The following is a 17,974-nucleotide window of genomic DNA, read 5'->3' on the forward strand; positions in this document are numbered from 1 at the left end:
GCAGTATAAAGTCACTCTGTGATATGTATACTGTCTCTTTAAGGATTTACAGTGATATGAATGAAATTGCAGTCTTAACGCCTTTACATGTGCATTGAAATGCCCCTGTGAGGGCTTTAGTGTCTATGTGATGACATTCACATGCAGTTTAATTTTTTTGCAGGAGGAAAGATGGACTCCATGTGATTTTCCCCCAAAAATGAGAAAAATAGAATGCAAACAAAGTGTTTAACCTTTAAAAGTGTGAAACCACTTCGTTTCATCACATTTGTTCTGCTTTTAAGACCACATTTCTTTATCACGAATGATAATATCAGCATAGCCATTTTAACTCAATTATGACTATAAAGCTCCAAAATATCTGATATTTGTTTTGCACTTCTTTTGTTTGATGACCGATGACAGTTGATGACAGTTCATGGATGTGTTTGAATGAACATTTACATGTTATCTTCCACTGTGAATTCCTTCTGCTCTGCAGAGGTTCTTGTCATGTCAGGAATGTTTACACTTGCATATTTCAATAAGGTCTCCAGACTCTCCGTCGATGTTCTGTCCTGCATCGTGTTACCACATTCTACTAAAACCTGTCGGGGGGCGGCTTGTCTCTCCTCACTATTTAATCAAAAAGATATATTAAAAAAAAACATGCATCCAGTTTTTTTCCCCCACTGCTGCACAGTGATGCCAAACCTTTATAAGAAATGGTTTGCAGACCACGGCCACCATTTGCCAGCTCTATATGGCAGACTGGAGTAACCTTTATTTAGCCATTTGTATAACTCCGAATTCGCCTTTTCTGTCCCCCCGGTGCACAAGATTGGTGCATTGATCTTCTGATGGTGAGGTCACATTCTGTCTGCCTGATCGTGCTTTAAAATCAGTTGGTCCAGTTACAGGGAGCTGCACGGAGAACGCTGAGAAAGCCCCCCTTCAGCGTGAAATAACAATTCCACTCTCGGGGTTGGATGCCAAGTTTCCCAGCGTCTCAGTCGCTCCTAACGTTTCAGTAGAAACTCAAAGCAAAGTCATGATGACAGGTGAACTCTTTCATGTTTTGTTTACTCCCATCTGATTGTAAAACCTTCTGACTTTGTGTTCAATCACGTTTCAACAGATAGATAGATACGCCACGATGTCGTGGTTGACCAGCTTCCTATCAAAAATGTCCCCCGGGTTGGATTTGTTGGACTTTTGAGCCTTTTTGTATGGCGATTGCATATTCTCCCGGTGCATTCATGGATTTTCTCATTTTCTTCCCCCTGCTGTTGATAAACATGCATTTGACGTTTCAGTTTTTTCCATTTTCGGGAATCGGATAAAGTATTCTACGTAATCCTGGGAAAAGTGAGCTACTGCATAGACACTCGCCGACAACAAACTGTTGCGTCGGTATTGTAGTAATGATGCAGAGAGTTTTGAGTGTCATCCACATCCTGAAGTCTGTACGTCCCTACATGCTGGTTCGTTTAGTTATTAGAGTGCGTTAAGTTTGTTCTTTGGTTACATCACAAAATAAATAGCATTCATCAGATCAATCGGGGGTGAGGAAGACAGCCTTTCACACTATTCTGAGATAATAACAAAAGTATAGTATGGCATTCCTGGAATCTGACCAAGATTTCACAGTTTGAACTTGAATAATAATATCCAGGCTGCCGTCCACATCTCGGGGGTGTTTTCTTTTCTTTCCTCTTTTTCTGGACCACTTCTGCTTGTAAACTTTGAATCAATGTGAACCGTCAAACAATAAGAGCGAAGGAGAGATGACGCAGTTTAACAGGACTTAGGAGTGGATTTAATCTCCCCATTGATGATTATTTCCATGACTTCGCAGTGTGAATCACTGCCTCATAATAACTTGATCAGATTGCATATACAAGATGTTTTTTTTTTATTTTATTTCATCAGTCTGCAGAGACTCTACAAACTAGTGTAGGATATTTTAGAGGATGCTTTATTACAGTTGCAAACGGCAGTGAAATGACAGCCTTCTACCTCACTACATGAAGAATGGTTTGGCAGCACAACACTAAACTCTAAAGGACGGCAGAAGGACCGTGTGCCGGGTTACCTAACTGTTCCTGGACCTGGAATCTCTCAAGCTGTAGTAGGAGTCTGCAGGATCGCCTCCCCAATGCCCTAAAGCTGCTGCTATCACAGCAAACGCTTTCCACATCTGCGCCAGTTGTTGTTCCTGGCACCGTGCCATCTTTTCAAGCTGGTTAATCCAGATGTTAAACCGAGCGCCGGGATTGACACCTGCACCTCCATGACTGACATCTTCTGCTCTTCTACAAACAAAAAACCTGCTCAGATGTTGAATATTTCACCTTTTCTCTCTTTCCCATGTGCCCCCCTAAGGAAAACCAGCTTCCCAGCGTCTCTTCTATGATGGCATCGCCTCAATTCTGCACGGTACAGGTTAGTATGTATGGAAGTGTTTTCAGCAGGGAATAGTATTGTTTTTCCGTTGAAGAGCGTTCCTGTGAAATTGAAGCAATACACAGACTAATCGCTTCAGTGCTCTTGGGCATCGCAATGGTCATACTTTCACAAAACATTTGGGAATTCCACGGGTTTCATAACTGACTTGATGTTTTCGTTTGACTCTTCAAGTCCTATAGAGTGTTTTACAGGATACTGGATGAATTGGTTGTGACATAGATTTCAAAAAGGTGCTGGGAACATTTCCCAGACAGTTTGGTCCATATTGACGCAGATGGTGCAGAGCTGTAGCCTCAGTTTCCTGTTTTTGTAGATAGTTTAAAAAAAATTAAAAAGAGTCATCAATTCGCCTCAAACGCATGTTTGTGAACTCTCGGGGGAGACATTCATAATATTTGATATTCAAATATGAAACGAGCGCGCCAAGCACTACAACACTGAGCAAAACACAAAGAAAGCTCATTCAAAGATGTCGGAATAATTTCACACGGGCACAAAGTGAAGAAAAGCGCCCATTGTTTATGCGGAAATATTTACTGTGTACGTGACACCTGAGGGCCAAGGGAATGAGGGATTTTCATTTAACAGGTTGATAAACGGATGGCTTTCATGCATGAAAACATCACAGAGTCCAGAGTCCGCAGAAGAAATTCCTTTTGGAGTTATGTGTTGGAGAAACTCCCCCCACGTTTGAGGGAAACTCATATGACCAGTCTTCAGTACAAAGACCCTTCTAAGAACTGACCGGCAACAAACAAGAGAGAAAAGCACAACGGCCCTAAATAAATCACCTCTTCTCTGCTGCTCGGTACATTGCAGATAACTATTCCCACTTGGAAGTATTTCGACTAAATCATAGGAGAACAACACAGAGACCTTTCGACAGGGTCTAACTTTCTCAGCTGCCAGTCTGACATGAAGAATGATGAACATTCCACTACAGCATCAATGTTTTTGATATATATGGCCACCCAAACACCGCATATTGTTCATGGTAATGTTTAGTTTAGCATGTCCCGGACCGGCCGTTATGTGAAGTGATACCTCGGAGTTGCTTATTATAAAAAACAAGAAGGTCTCCACAGATTTCCAGCTGCTCGCTAATTGGCTGCTGCTTCCAACAAAGGGGAGGCACGACTTCATGAACCACCTTTTGTCACTTGCAGACATCACACGAGCCAACAGACCTTCAGATTTGTGTTTCTTACTTTGATCGTTATCAATGAGTCCAACGGTGATCATGTGATCATCACGTTGGGACCGCGGTAAGAAACTCTATTCACATCCCCGAACAATAGCGAGGGTTTCAAAATAAGACGTCTACTGTGTGCAAAGTGAAATCGATGAAGCGTGCAGAATAATTTCAACTATTCTGTACCGGACTTGTCTGAAGTGTTAGAGTTCAGCTCCCTGCGATTTTAGTCCAGAGATCTACAAAGTGTCATGGCTCCCTGTTGTTGCTCGCTCCCTGCGACATCGCCACGGTGGACGAGGCGATGCGCATGCTTGATCTAACACAACGTTTACACCGCATAACCTTCTTGCATTGTTTTTTTCTTGTTGTTGCACTATTTTTTTTTTTTTACTACCTTATTTACTGTTCTACTGTGTTGCACCAATCTCATCAATACAAAATCCTCGTATTGTGTCAGCTATACCTGGTAATAAACCCGATTCTGATTGTGATTGATGCAACCTAAGCAGCTGGGCGTTGGGGCCCACCTGAATATAATGACTTCCTGCAGATTTTCCAAAAGATAAATACTTTATGGACTCATAACTCACGCTGACAAATAATCCCTCCCGGCAAACCGTTTATATCTCATGAGAAGATAAACAAGACAAAAAGGAATGCTGAAAGAGTTAAAAAGCAAAAAAACCAAACTGAGGATGATCATCTTGAAGGTTAAACACTTTAAAGACATGTATTAATGTGGAGGGAGGCAGAATGGCTCTTTTAAAGCAGGTACAGTAATAGACGGTAGATGGATTTATTATCGTCTTTTTTTAAAAAGAATTTCCCTTTGAGGACGAGGTGTTGTTGCACAACATCTATTTTGTTGCCGTGTGCTAATGCTCAGCAAAAGAAAAGCATCAGGGGGAGTGAGGCGCTCAAAGGGTCTCTCATAGACAAGTTGCACAACCATTCTGCTCGTTCATCATGTCATTTCTGTTTGGCTGTATTATCGGCAAGGCCAGTACTAATGCATGCCAGCTTTCTTTCACTTTCAAGGTCGTGTTTTCATCTACGTCTCTTCACAAAGCTTGTTAACCTCGGCTCCCCTGTTGCACTCTCATGTTATAGTTTTCATTTTTCTTTTGGTCTTTGCCTGGAATGTATTGATCATGTTATTGACAAGAGATCTGGCCAAGAGGAAAGAAACCAATGACGATCACCTCGTGCACTGAAATATGAGTTTTAAAGTCTGTCAATAGCATTAATGACTTACGGTTATATTATCAACGAGCCTAAATCAGGGTTTCTTTTATATCGTTTCCTGGAACTGGTTTTTATCTATAAATGTGAATTCAAGGCAAATAAAAAATCTCTATAAAGTTAATAATGGAAATAAATGAACTTAACACATTGATGCATTGATGCATGCTGATGATCCTGTGCCGTTTAACCAGGGTGCCTGACTGGTTTAAATAAAGTCGCTTTATGCGCAACTCAAAAAAAGACAGTGTGCATGATGTTCAGTAAAAAAAAAACCTGCGAAACAAAAATCTTTGCACAACAGATCTTCTGTGTTCTTGGAAGGTTAAGAATTGGAGTTGGTAACCCAGTTCAAATATCTCGGGGTCGTGCCGGACTCCAACCTCACATTCAAAAACGTATTAAAAAGGTCACAAATACAATTAAATTTAACTTCTGACCTTCTTACAGAGGCAGGAGAGTCCTCCCTCCACTGCATGATATTCTCCCACATGGAATACTGCTCCACAGTGTGGTCCTTTGCTGGCGTCACTGCGCTTAAGCCAGTGGAACAGCTGTATAAAAAAGCTGTCAAGGTATTTGATCGAACGGCCCGGCCCCACCACCTCTTAATGGATTCATTAAAAAACAAGGAACAGTGAGACTAGTACTGGATCCACAGTGTGAGGTGCAGTTTCGGAGCACCACCGACGTGGGGCAGGAGGAGTGTTTGGCTCATATTTGGAATGTGTGATAAGGCTTTAGCACTTTAGGGATAGACGTAGTAATGTTTTTTAAATGCCGTACTGTCTGGTAATGTGGTACGTTTCCTCATGTGTTATGTCATACATGTATTGTAATATGGTGTGTTTTCTAGCGTGTGGTTTTATATTTACAGCACTGCTTGTCTGTTCATTGATATGCACTGTCCCTTTCAAATAAATTAATAAATCAATGCAATGAAATCAACTTAAACTAAGCAGATGCAGTTACAAATGAGACATCTTGAGTTCTTCCACCACTCGGATTTTGGATGCAAACCTGTGTAGAGTTTGCATGTTCTCCCTGTCAGTGTGTGGATTTTCTCCACATAAAAACATACATTTGACCTTAATTGGTATCTCTAAATGTTCTGTAGGAATAAATATGACCGTCTTTGTCGTTGGTTGCACACTGTGATGGATGTGATGTCCACAGTGCGCCCTGCTTGGGCTTTTATGAAAGACTGTGGATTATGGATGGATACAGTCTCACTGAGACAAGCGTGAACGAATTAAACATCTTTTCATCTCCTCATGGTGGTTTTCACGCCGAAGAACAGCGGTAATAATCCCCATTCGAGGACTCATTTCTTTCTCATTGCTCAGTCACATTATCACCTTCAAGATGCACCGGGTGCAGATTATTCAGGACACGTTTGGAGATGGAAAAAAGAAATTACTCTAATTTTACCTGTGAACTTTTTTTTTTTTTTTTTTTTTTTTTTTCTTTTTTTCGCCCTTGTCCTGTTCGGCAGCTTGGGCCAACAATATGATGTGATTGAGAGCCTTCGGAGTCAGAACAGATTTTGGTCTTGCAACAGGGAGAGACCTGGAGTCTCCTCCTGTTGCCTTCTCCGTCAGAAGATGGCATGGCTGCCGTACACGACCGGGGGGGAACGCTCAAAGAGAGAGAGAAGAGAAAAGAGAGAAAAAGGTTGAGGGAGGAGGGAGGAGGGGGGAGGGGGTAGGGGGATAACATACAATATCCTTGTTGTGCTACATATATTATTTGCAGTTATCACACTGATCCAAATATTTTCCAACTGTTTTTGGATTAAACCAGCCTGAGCTGCTCTATCTAGACAGTAAAATGATTTCTTAGATTAACCAGCCTGAGCAGCTCTATCTAGACAGCAACGTGAAGCAGGAACATGAATTAACAAAGAGGCGACAACAAAAGAGGAACATGACCTCCAAAGTTTGAGCAAATGATGATAGAGAACAAGCAACTTCAGAAGCACCTTTCGTGAGGAGTGGAAGTGTGTGTGTGTGTGTGTGTGTGTGTGTGTGTGTGTGTGTGTGTGTGTGTGTGTGTGTGTGTGTGTGTGTGTGTGTGTGTGTGTGTGTGTGTGTGTGTGTGTGTGTGTGTGTGTGTGTGTGTGTGTGCGTGTGGTTTGTCCACTGGGTGGGACCGGAACTTCTGTGGGGGGACCCGTGGCGAGACCCCGGGGTCCGAGGCCATCGGGCCCGGACACCGCCACCCCGGCAGACGGAAGCCCCCCAGGCCCGGGGAGACCCCAGCGAACCACCCCAGAGAGCCACGTCCCCGCCCAAAAAGCACCCGACGGAGAATGCAGAGAGGAATCCCCCCCAGGCAAGAGGGGCCCACAAGAGAAGGATAAAGGGCACAGGGCCCAAGGCCCCGACCCAAGCCGCCAAGCCGAGAAAAGGCCGGAGCAGGGCCCCCGGGCCGAGCGGGTCGAGAGCCCCTCCAACCCCGGCGGCGAGTCCCGCCGCACCCCCGGGAACAGGCCCACCCACCGCCCCCCCCCCCCAACCCGGCAAGGCAGAGACGGCCCCAGCCGCCGCGCCCCGGACCAGCCCCGCCCCCAGACCCAGGAAAGCGAAGGCCGGCGCAGGCCCCGGTCGGAGGACAGTCAACTCTACACCCCCAGGAGCCTCATATCCCACCCGCCCCATGACCCTCCCCCCCGGTTTTAATTGAAATACCCAACCCCTGACCCACCCCCCACAGACACCCACCCCTGACGCAGACGCAGACGCACACACACACACACACACACACTCGGGACGGTGGGGGAGTGATGACTCTCGCCCCCCCAGGCCGCCGGCCGGGCCCCCACCCGGCCACCGCGGTGTCCCAACCTCCACCAATCCAACAGCAAATGGAGAAGGAGCACCGCGCCCCAGCCCCCCCACGAGCGCCATGCCCGAGGGAGCTCGCCCCCCGCATCCCAGCCGCACTCACCCCGGGCCGGGGCGGGACCCCAGCGGGAGGTGCTGGGGGGAGCCACGTCTCCCGCCCTTCCCCTGCCCTATATGTGTGTTGGATGTATGTAAGGGTGTGTCTTTGTGTTTTGAAGAGGTGGATGCAATGTGTGTCTATGGTGCGGTTTAAAATTGGGGGGGTAGCGGGGCCCGGGCGTTCTACCGCTGACAAGCGGCAGAACCCCGAAAGCGGCTTACCCCCTCAAGACCCTGCGTGACTAAGTGTGGTTAAAATTGTGGGTGGTGCAAAGTCGGGGGAGGAACCTGTGAACTTTTAATAACCAGTGCGTTGTTAAAAAAAAAAAAAAAAAAAAAAAGTTTTGTTTGGAGCTTTCTTGTGCACAGCCATCCATCACAGCTCAGTGTTGTGTCGGGCGGCCGTGCGTCATGACTCGGCTGACGTCACCGGAGTGAGGAGGGATGTCCCGTTTGGCAAATGTGAGCTACTCTGATTCGTTCCCTGCAACGTAGGAGGACAAGGCTGTTGTTACAAAGAAGTGATTCAATTAAAAGGAAGTGAGAAAGTGTCTCTACGAGCTGCAGAAGGTTATAAAATGTCACATTATTTGTAAAGCTCCATTTTTTTCCCCGACCGTTCTGAGTGCGTCTCTAAGGTCATCGCCTGCAAGACCATTTTAGCTTTGTGGGTGGGAAAGATTGACTCGGTGCGGAAGAAACAAACTAAACAAGTGAAAAGATATGTTTTTTTCAAAGTGTCCATCACAGGAGCCTTGGCCTCTGCTGGTGGAGGGAGAAAAATAACCTGCTCTCGTCATGTTTCAGGGCAAACAAAGGCACGCAGGATAAAAACCTAAAGCCAATACATGTTAGACAGACTCAACAAAAACGCCCACGAGGTTCTGCGTCCTGGGATGAACTTCTATTTTATAATCGCCAAACATTTGCTCCTCCGAAAAACGGCTCTGGCTCGAAGCCAGACGAGAGGCTGCCTCTTGGTACACCGATGGACCCCGGTTTCATCCCACAGCGGGCAAACGCTTTGTAGTGAGATCAGGAGATTGTGGGCCTTTGTTGTCCGTTCATACCGCAGAGCTATCTGGTGTCTCTGAGAGCCGAATCCTCAGAGAGGAGCAGTTTTTTTTTTTTTTTTTTTTTTATGTTCAGCTCAACCTAACACCTTAATTACTCATTAGAAAATTGTTATGATGTCTTGACTCACAAATGACTGTTGTACTTTCTGCAGTTGACTAAGTCTGTGTCATTTCGCCGCTCACTCCAACTAAATTCAGCCAGCCTCCTTCAATTGTCACTGTTCAACTTTTTCCTGTTAATTCCTCCTGAGAGTATAAATCTTGTCCAACACACAGTTTATATTAAGAACATCTTCCGAAGAGGATAAAGCAGTACTCTGTGGCCATACTGGCAGACATTCGCTTTAAAACATAATGTGTCTTTGCAACAGGAACTTTCCCCTCGGAGTTCAGTTGACTGATCACAGTTTGCTTTGAATGAGAGGACAATTTACGACAAAACAAGAAGTAAGGATGTTTTCCCAACATGCTTTCTATTTCATCTTTTTTCTTTTTTTTTTCTAGAAGAAATCAAGATGAAGATGGTATGAGCGGCATTTATTATAAAAACACACATTTTTGAATCAATGTAATGAACATTTAATGGAGACAGATTATAGTTATATCGTATTTTTCTGCACAAGACCATACACTTAACATGTCTGATAGTTGCAGTGCGATGATATATTTTACACCTAAAGCCTCTTGCGGGCTGTTACCATATGTTCTTTTGTGAAAATAATGTCCAGCATGCCGCATCCATAAATTATTGTTTAACCTTACATAAAGTATGTGAGGACACTGACTCCAGAGGCAATGTAGTGGCTTTCATTGTCCATGTGGAGCCTGCTTTATAAATACACAATACCTTTATTTTGGGGTCTGGCATGTTAGGAAAAAGGGTTTTGATTGTTAAGGAGAATTATATTGATCAGCCTCTGTCACAGAAATGATTTAGCAGATGCGGGGATACATAGAACAAAGAGCATCTAAGTAGTCACATGCAGAAACACTTGCTCTATTGTTTAGATTATAAATAAAAAGGAGCAGCACATGATCTACAAGCACTTTACAGACAGTGGAGTCGGTGAATTATAGGTTCCTGAAAGTCTGTTGCCTTGAGGCGTTTGCCTAATTTGCACAGTGGGTCCATCAGTGATTGTTGAGTTTCAGAAGAGCCGGGGGGGGGGTGAGTAGCCTGAGTGGCAGAATTAGTCATTAAATACAAATTACGCGAATCAGGCTGCGGCATTAACATCTTTGATCTCCGATAGTCTTTAACTGAGTCAAACAAATAAAGAGGATGTCGGAGATAAAATGGCAATCAATGCAATGTTCCCCATAGTGTTTAAATGAGAACCTTGCAACACAAGCTATTAGTGGGGATTTATTCATAGATTTATTGATGCAAGAGAGAGAGAGAGAGAGAGAGAGAATCAAATTAAATGAGGTGAGTTGAGGTCAGCTCACCATTAATCACAAACCGATCTAAAGTCACAAACATACCTGCATCCTGCACAAAACAAACAATTAGACAAGCACATCAGGCATTTCTTTGAATGCGCAACTTTGACATTCATTGAAATGTGCGCTCAACAACTCTTCTTTCAGTTAATGAAGGCTGAGGCAAGTGTTTCCATTTCAATCCAACGTGTCTGACAAGTTGACTTCATCAGCATTTTATTCCTGAGTTATTATCATGGACATAATACCAAACTGCTACAGAAATATATCCTCTTTCCAAATGAGATGCAATGTGTGTAACATATAGCCTACAAGGGTTCCCAGGGCTCTTTATTGCTGTATGCTCAGGGGTTTGCGGTGAGTTGGAACGCTGTTTGAAAGTACTGACACATGTTTTCTGTCTGGAGTAAAGCACATTTTTGCAACCCTGCTTGTATGAAAAACACTATTTAGATAAAGTTTGATTGATTTATTAGGAATTACCAGATTGTTTTTACATAATCTATACTCAAGACCAGAAGAATAAACTTATTTTTGTTGGACTCTGGGCAACATGTCCTGCCTCATTGAAATGCTGTACAAATCTTGTAAAAAAGAAAGTTCGGAAAATGTAAATTAAAATGGGATACAATGATTTGTCGATAATATAAACTCTTATTTTTTTCACAACAGAACACAAACAACATATTGCAGGTTGAAAATAAAGATTTAAATTGTATGGAAACTGAAGATCTCCAAAAACACTTCGGACAGGAGAAAGGAAAAGCTTAAAGTTTTTATTGATTGCAAAAAAGGTTATCTGCAGAGCTCAAGAACAGGGCTCACAAATGTCCTCTTCTGAGCCCCGTGTTACAGCCTTTGAGGTGTTGGGATTGCACTCAGATAATGTTGCATTCGTCTTCTTTGTATCACCGTCTTCTTTATTACGCTCCTTGGTGGTGTTGAAGCTCAAAGGCTGAAGGGAAGCACACCAGCTTGAGCCCAAGTTCAAGAAAGGGATCAGTTTCAAAGGACGGTTTAAGGGCGTGTTCACATTCCCGTTTGATCCAGACTAGAGTTCTCTTCAGGGAAAAACCATTTAGTTTGGGTGAATTGAAATCCCCCACAAACTCTGAACTGGATCTTACAAGCAAATTCTGGTCCCCTTGAAATGCTAGCTTTCGCTTCATGTGCAAATGACCTTTCCAGTGGGCGGGGTGATAGGATGTGACGTAGTGTGTAATGCATTCTGGGTAGTAAACAAACAAAACTAACCGCGCCAATCAGAAGAAGCAGATGCAGAAAAAAGTAGTTAATAATGCGCTCATTGATATCTGGTCTGAAGACAATATATTGAGGTTGTTTGTGGCTACCCATTAGCCATGAGCTAACAAGCCGAGCTACCATGGGCTGAAACAGCAAGACTTCCTCTTTGAGTCCGGACCAATCAATGAGCTTCGTTTCTTCTATACTTCCTCTCTGGTCAGCGTTTGTTTTGAGCGACAGCGCCCCCGAACCAGCAGCCGTTGTAATTGCATGACATTTTCCAGGTGGTTTGATACAATGAATGTGAACGCCACCCGGACCGAGTGAAGGAGTGAAACCTCCACCAAGGGAACCGACTAACCACCAACTATCTGAACGTTAAAGGCCCCTAAAACAAACAGGACGACTTCCCTCTAGTGAAAGAAGTATTGACAACGTAAACTAACAGCCAGTGCAGTATCTGCATAAATATCTGTGCTGAATAAAAGCAGGGACGACACCGGAGCAGTCCCACCAATCTGAGCGTCATATCACAGTACAGTAGCCTTTTCTGGTGACATTTATCCAATTCCACATTTTTCTTCAGCTGGACTGGGCACTTTTACTATACCTTTGGTGCCCATTATACGGTTTTAGGGTTTGGGAGCCAGCAGCACACTCACAAAAACGCTTGAGCATGAAGTGTCCCTAAAAACACGAGGAAGAACCTCTTGTGCCTTCTTTGGCCTCATTCAACACATGAGCACCACTTAAAAAGTCAGTGAAGCCGAACATTAACTGAAGAGAGACGGAGGGTCTCCCAACAACAGCGCTTGTATTTACACTCCCACAGCATCTCCCACAGGAGATCCCAGGAAACACAGTGCGAGGCTGTTCCCATCAAACACCCCTGAAAAGAAAAAGAAAGCACATGTTGTTTCTCTTGGATGTGAAGCTGCGGCGTCCTTCTCAAAACCACGGCATAAACTCATATTCTTACTCAGAACTGTCACTTTTCACTCCCTCCGGCTTGTTGATAACATCCATCTACCTGGCTGAAAACACACCGCTCTGCAGTTTTGACAAAAGAAAAAGAGTCGGAACAGTTGGAATTCTTTAAACAACATTTTTATTGGCTGCGTGACGTTTTGCACTATCGGGATCTTAGTAGAGATTTGAAATGCATTCCAAAGTCGTTTTTTCTGTGCTTGAAGATAGTCTTCGGAACAGACCCACTTAGAACTATAATTGTAGTTTGCAGTGACAACCATCAGCCTAATACACACCTACTGTACATGTTCACATCCTGATGCTTTTGCAGATCGTCGGTAGTAATCGAGAAAAGAACCGGTTCTTTAGTACAGGTACTCTGCACAAGACAATGAAGAGATGTCCTAATCTTGATCTTCAGGGTATAAATCATAATTGATCTTGCAGGCTTCCAATCAATCAGAGGGCAAACACAGAGAGGCGGACAACTATGCACCTATGATCAATTTAATGGGCCCAATTCACACGAGGAACAAGAAAACACACAAGACAAAAAAGTTTAGAACAAAAATTACAATTACAGTAATTTTCTTTTCCTTCTTCATTTTTTTTTCTTATTGAACACCCTTTTCAGTTAAGTTTTTAAGAAAGTTCAAGTATTCAATTATATTTTCTGAAAACTAAACCTAGAATAGAGTTGACATTGGTATTAAGATAGATCACATAAATAACAGAATTGACCAACGAAACTTAAAAACCCACCAAAGTGAAACTTTTTATTTTTTGTCTGACTCCTTAACTTTTAAATAATTGGATTGAGAGAGTGAAAGCATTTCAATCCTAACAAATCTTAATTGCAGACATCGCAGGAAGGAAGTTGCACAACATCGACCGAGACAGAATGTTGACTATTATTACATCCATGATACATTTGTTAATGCACCCATCTCCCGAGCAACATATTTATTTTTACAGGAACTGTAAAAACAGAAAATACTGGTCAACAGGAAGGCACTCGGTGTGTAATCTTCACCATGCCGCATCATGTGCTGATTTCTTCTGCACAGTATTACACTATAGACAACACAGTATACTTTTTGTATTTAGTAGTACTCAAACAGTTTCTATAATCATAGCCAATAACATTACTATATTTACATTTATCCACATATATAAATCCCAATACACATTCTACTGCATAAACAAATACCTTATGAATTCAAAATACACTTTTATAGTGCTTTTAACCATTGTTTTTGATTACTGTGTTCTCCTCTTAACAATGACTCTTATAAACTCTTATTATTAAACAAAATCTATTTTAAACTAAAGCACTTTGCCTGTATTTCTCTTCTATTTACATTCAATGAAATAAACATAGAGCATTTTAACCCTCTCTCTGATCACCAATGAAATACCGAGTGCATCTTTAACCTAAAGGACATGTCCAAAATACAGACTATCATAAGGGGCCATATTATGCAAAATTCATTTTCTAGTGGTTTTCCAGTGACGTTGGATCCCCATAACTGGGAATGATGCTCCGAAGAGTAAGAAATCTGTCATCTCTCTCCCTGGCTTGTTTCAATTTTTTTAAAAGTGTGTGCTCCAACAAGCCAATCTTAACTCAAACCCTATATAGTGTCATCTAGGGTTTATCCAATCCCAATCAAGGTAGGCCCCCTTTGATTAGGGTTGGGTGATGTGGCCTTTTATCAATATCTTGATATTCTTAAGCCATAACACAATACACGATAAATATCTCAATATTTTGCTTTAGCCTGAAATCAACACTTTTGATGCATGCAATCACACGAGTGTGACGATTCCATGTCTACATTAAAACATTCTTGTTCATACTACATTAATACTGTACATGCTATTATTTAACTCGGATGCAATAAGAGGGAAATCACAACAAAACAGTATTTATTAAACAGCACAATCATGAAATTGTCCTTTTTTTCTTTTCTTCTCTCACATGAGTATAAAACGCAGGTAGAGCTTTCTCTGCTAAATATTTGCGACCAGGCTGATCATATTTTGGGTCAAGTGGGATGAGCTTTCTGAATCCAGACTTCTCAACCACATTAACTGGTACCACGTGTTCTGCTATGTGGTGGGTTACCGCCGACGTTATCTCAGTGTGTTCTGGATTATTTTTGTCGTCTGGTATTGATCTGGAAAGGGAAGACACCTGACTCAACTGCATTTCTTCGGCTTCTTAGTTGTTGTGGATCCAGCAGGACATGTTGAAGTGCGTCGTTTCAGACACTCTTCATTTTCTAGGGGGTGGATTTTAAATGGTGATATAAAGTTGTTGCGCTGCTACCTTTTGTGGCGACACTACTGCAGAATATTTTGTGCCACACTGTTGCTTGTTCAATCCAAACTAGCGCCAGACGATGGATCCCATGCTCTTTTTCTGTGGAATTAACTCGTCTTCTTCCATCTTCCATGTCTGTTCGCACATTCTGCTACTCGCTAGCACTTTGCTAAGCTAAGGTGTATGACGTAGCTCTCGCATACGAATATGGGATCCAAGAATACGTCCGCCATCTTGGATTTGGAACGTGGTGAGTTATCTTTTTATAAACACCTAAATTTACAAATTCATACTTTAACTTGATGTCTGTTACACTCCAAGACACTTATAGTCTTTCACTACTGTTGGCCATTACTTATATATTGTTTAAAAACCAGCTTCCCTGTAAAAACCTAAAAATACTGGTCAACATAATCTCTACCCGGCCGCATTTTACTGACTTCTTCTGCGGTTGTCAGCTGCTGACACTCACCGAGCGCCCTCTGCTGGCGAAACCTATATGGCAATATACTATAGCCGGTTAGACCTTAACAGTATGCAGTATTTACCAACAGAAAGTGACCTTAAGAATAAACATAAAATGGGGAGCAACTCTTTTCATCGATTACACTATTCCATAGTGCCACACATACTTTTAGGCGGTTTGGTCCCTGGCTACATGCTACGAGCTCCTTCACTGTCCTTGAGGATTTCCGGACGTTTTTTTTCTCCATAATGCATCCTGCCACTGGGGTTGTTTGTGGGATGATTGTGATGATTTACTCCAAGGGACACCATGAATTATTCTCACTGTTTGGCCTAAAGGACACATTCTTCACCTTGCTCATACATGTGAGTCGCAAGCAAATATTACCACATTACCCCCCTGTCTTTCTGGAACACCTTTCCCATGATCTGCTGCAAAACAGCTCCGTGTGCTTTGACGGATTTAGTGGGTCTTCATTTGATGAAGCGCAGATCATCATGTCTGTTTCCTCTCTTGATGCTCAGATAGTTATACGTTATTCCTGTCAGCTGCATCAGCTTTAGTGTCCTCAAATAGGATATAGTGGAATAAAAGATACCTGCATGGATGGATAATGTTTATATCGCATTGTGGAAATAGGCACACACCTACCATACATGTAACCTTAAATACTGGATTCCTTTCATTTGATTCTTTTTACTGGCTCTTTAACATGACGTTCATTGACACCGTTTCTCTGCTCCTGCTGATGTGCATTGCATGTGAGCCACAAGAGGTTGCAATTTGGTAACAAATGAGAGTTCTTTAGCTTCCCTCTGCTCAAGTAGGTAGAGTCACTGCTCATTTTCACTGGGCTTTGGGGGTTAAAATTACTCATTTTCAAAGTCCACAATAATACTGTGATAATAAAGGAGAAATTATTTGTGGAATATATGTCGAGGACTATTTAGAGAAGTAACGTTTGAATATCTGCTTGCCTTTACTTTCACACTAAACACAAACAAGCGATCAGGCCTCTTTGAGAAAGCTGTGAGAGCTCTTTATGATTATGCTGTTCTTTCCAAAACTTTCTGCTCTATCGTATTATCCATGTCGGATGAGACCTCACTCACAAGGACTTCATTCACCATGTGGGACTTACTGCCAAATAAACTACGTAAAACCATATCAGTTTATCTTCTGCTTTATTCAGGTCAGGGTTACAGTCGGGCTGCAGCAAATTTCATGCAGTTGACTTGCGGTAAAGGCAGTGTGTACCCTGGACAGGTCATTAGTCAATCACATCACGCAGCAACTGGCAATTTAAAGTCTCCAATTAACCTCAGATACATGGGTTTGGACTGCAAGAGGAATCCACAGAAAATCTATCCATGCACATGGGGGAACATGCAAACTCCACACAGGCATAGGCACCACATACAAAACTCAATTAATGAAAGGCTACTTTAATAAATAGTGTCTTCATTTGCATATTCATATGGGTTTTGTTTTTTGGGTTCAAGTAGGTTATGCAAATAAATCCCTCCACTGGAGTTGTAACTCATCCATAACCAAAAGGCAAAAAAAAAACGGGGACATAAATATGTGAGGGGACTCCTTTGTTGGACGTGCAGTCACCTCTGTGGCCCCTGGAAAACCATTAAAGCAGGAGGTTTCTCCCAGGAGCCCGGCATTCCTCTCATTCCTCCGGTCTGATGTCAGAGCAGAGGGGACGGCGCTCCGCAGGCAATCGGACCGGTGATGCGTTCAGGAACCCGGCCGAGGCTTGGAACTTTCCACGCTGCTGGCGTGTGCAGTCAATTCTCACTACGCTATGGTTTTTATTTTTCCTCTTAGCGTAAATCTATAAAAAAATTGAAACACATTACACAGTAAGGCCTACCAACTCAACTCTAATGCAACTTAATAATTGCAATCACATTAAAACTCATCTGATATTTGCAAATAAATCTGAATTGAAAATGCATAAAATATTAACTCTTATTGAATGCATTTTATTAAGAGGCAGTTATGTTTTCATTGCTGTTCTTCATTGTTCTTCTGTTCTTTTGTAAAGTAACAATTGAGATTGAAGTTGAAAAAACTGAAGTTGAAATGAATAAATTAATAGGAGAAAGCGGTGTTTTTTTCTTTTTTGTTTGGATTTTTTAAAAAATAAATAAAGTGGCATACGATAAAATACAAGCTCAAGCTATAGATGATATTCAAGCAAATACGTCGTTTTGAAGTTCAAACAGTCTGGTAATTTACATTTAAAAAATTGAAGTTGTGCCGCTTTAGTGCGAAGCTCAATATTCCGACACTGAGTGCAGCTGTTGAACGCATCATGCTCCCACCCCCTCACCCCCCCCCCCCCCCCCGCCTGTCCTGAACGCCTCCATTGGACGAGCAGAGGACCACTACTATAAACATACCAGCAAACCCATCGATAGAAGAGCCCCTCGTAGTTCACGCTGGACAACTTTTCTCACTTCGCTGTTTATTCAACCACATTTGTGTTTTCTTCAGAACCCGAACCCTTTGGGTTTGACCCGTTGCGGGACTTTGTATGCGTCTGCGACTTTTTTTTTTTTTTTTTTTTTTTTTGTTCCCAAACTGCGCTCCTGAGTTGTAATAAGC

Source organism: Lipophrys pholis (genome assembly GCF_963383615.2).
Source record: "Lipophrys pholis genome assembly, chromosome: 21".
NCBI lineage: Eukaryota > Metazoa > Chordata > Actinopteri > Blenniiformes > Blenniidae > Lipophrys > Lipophrys pholis.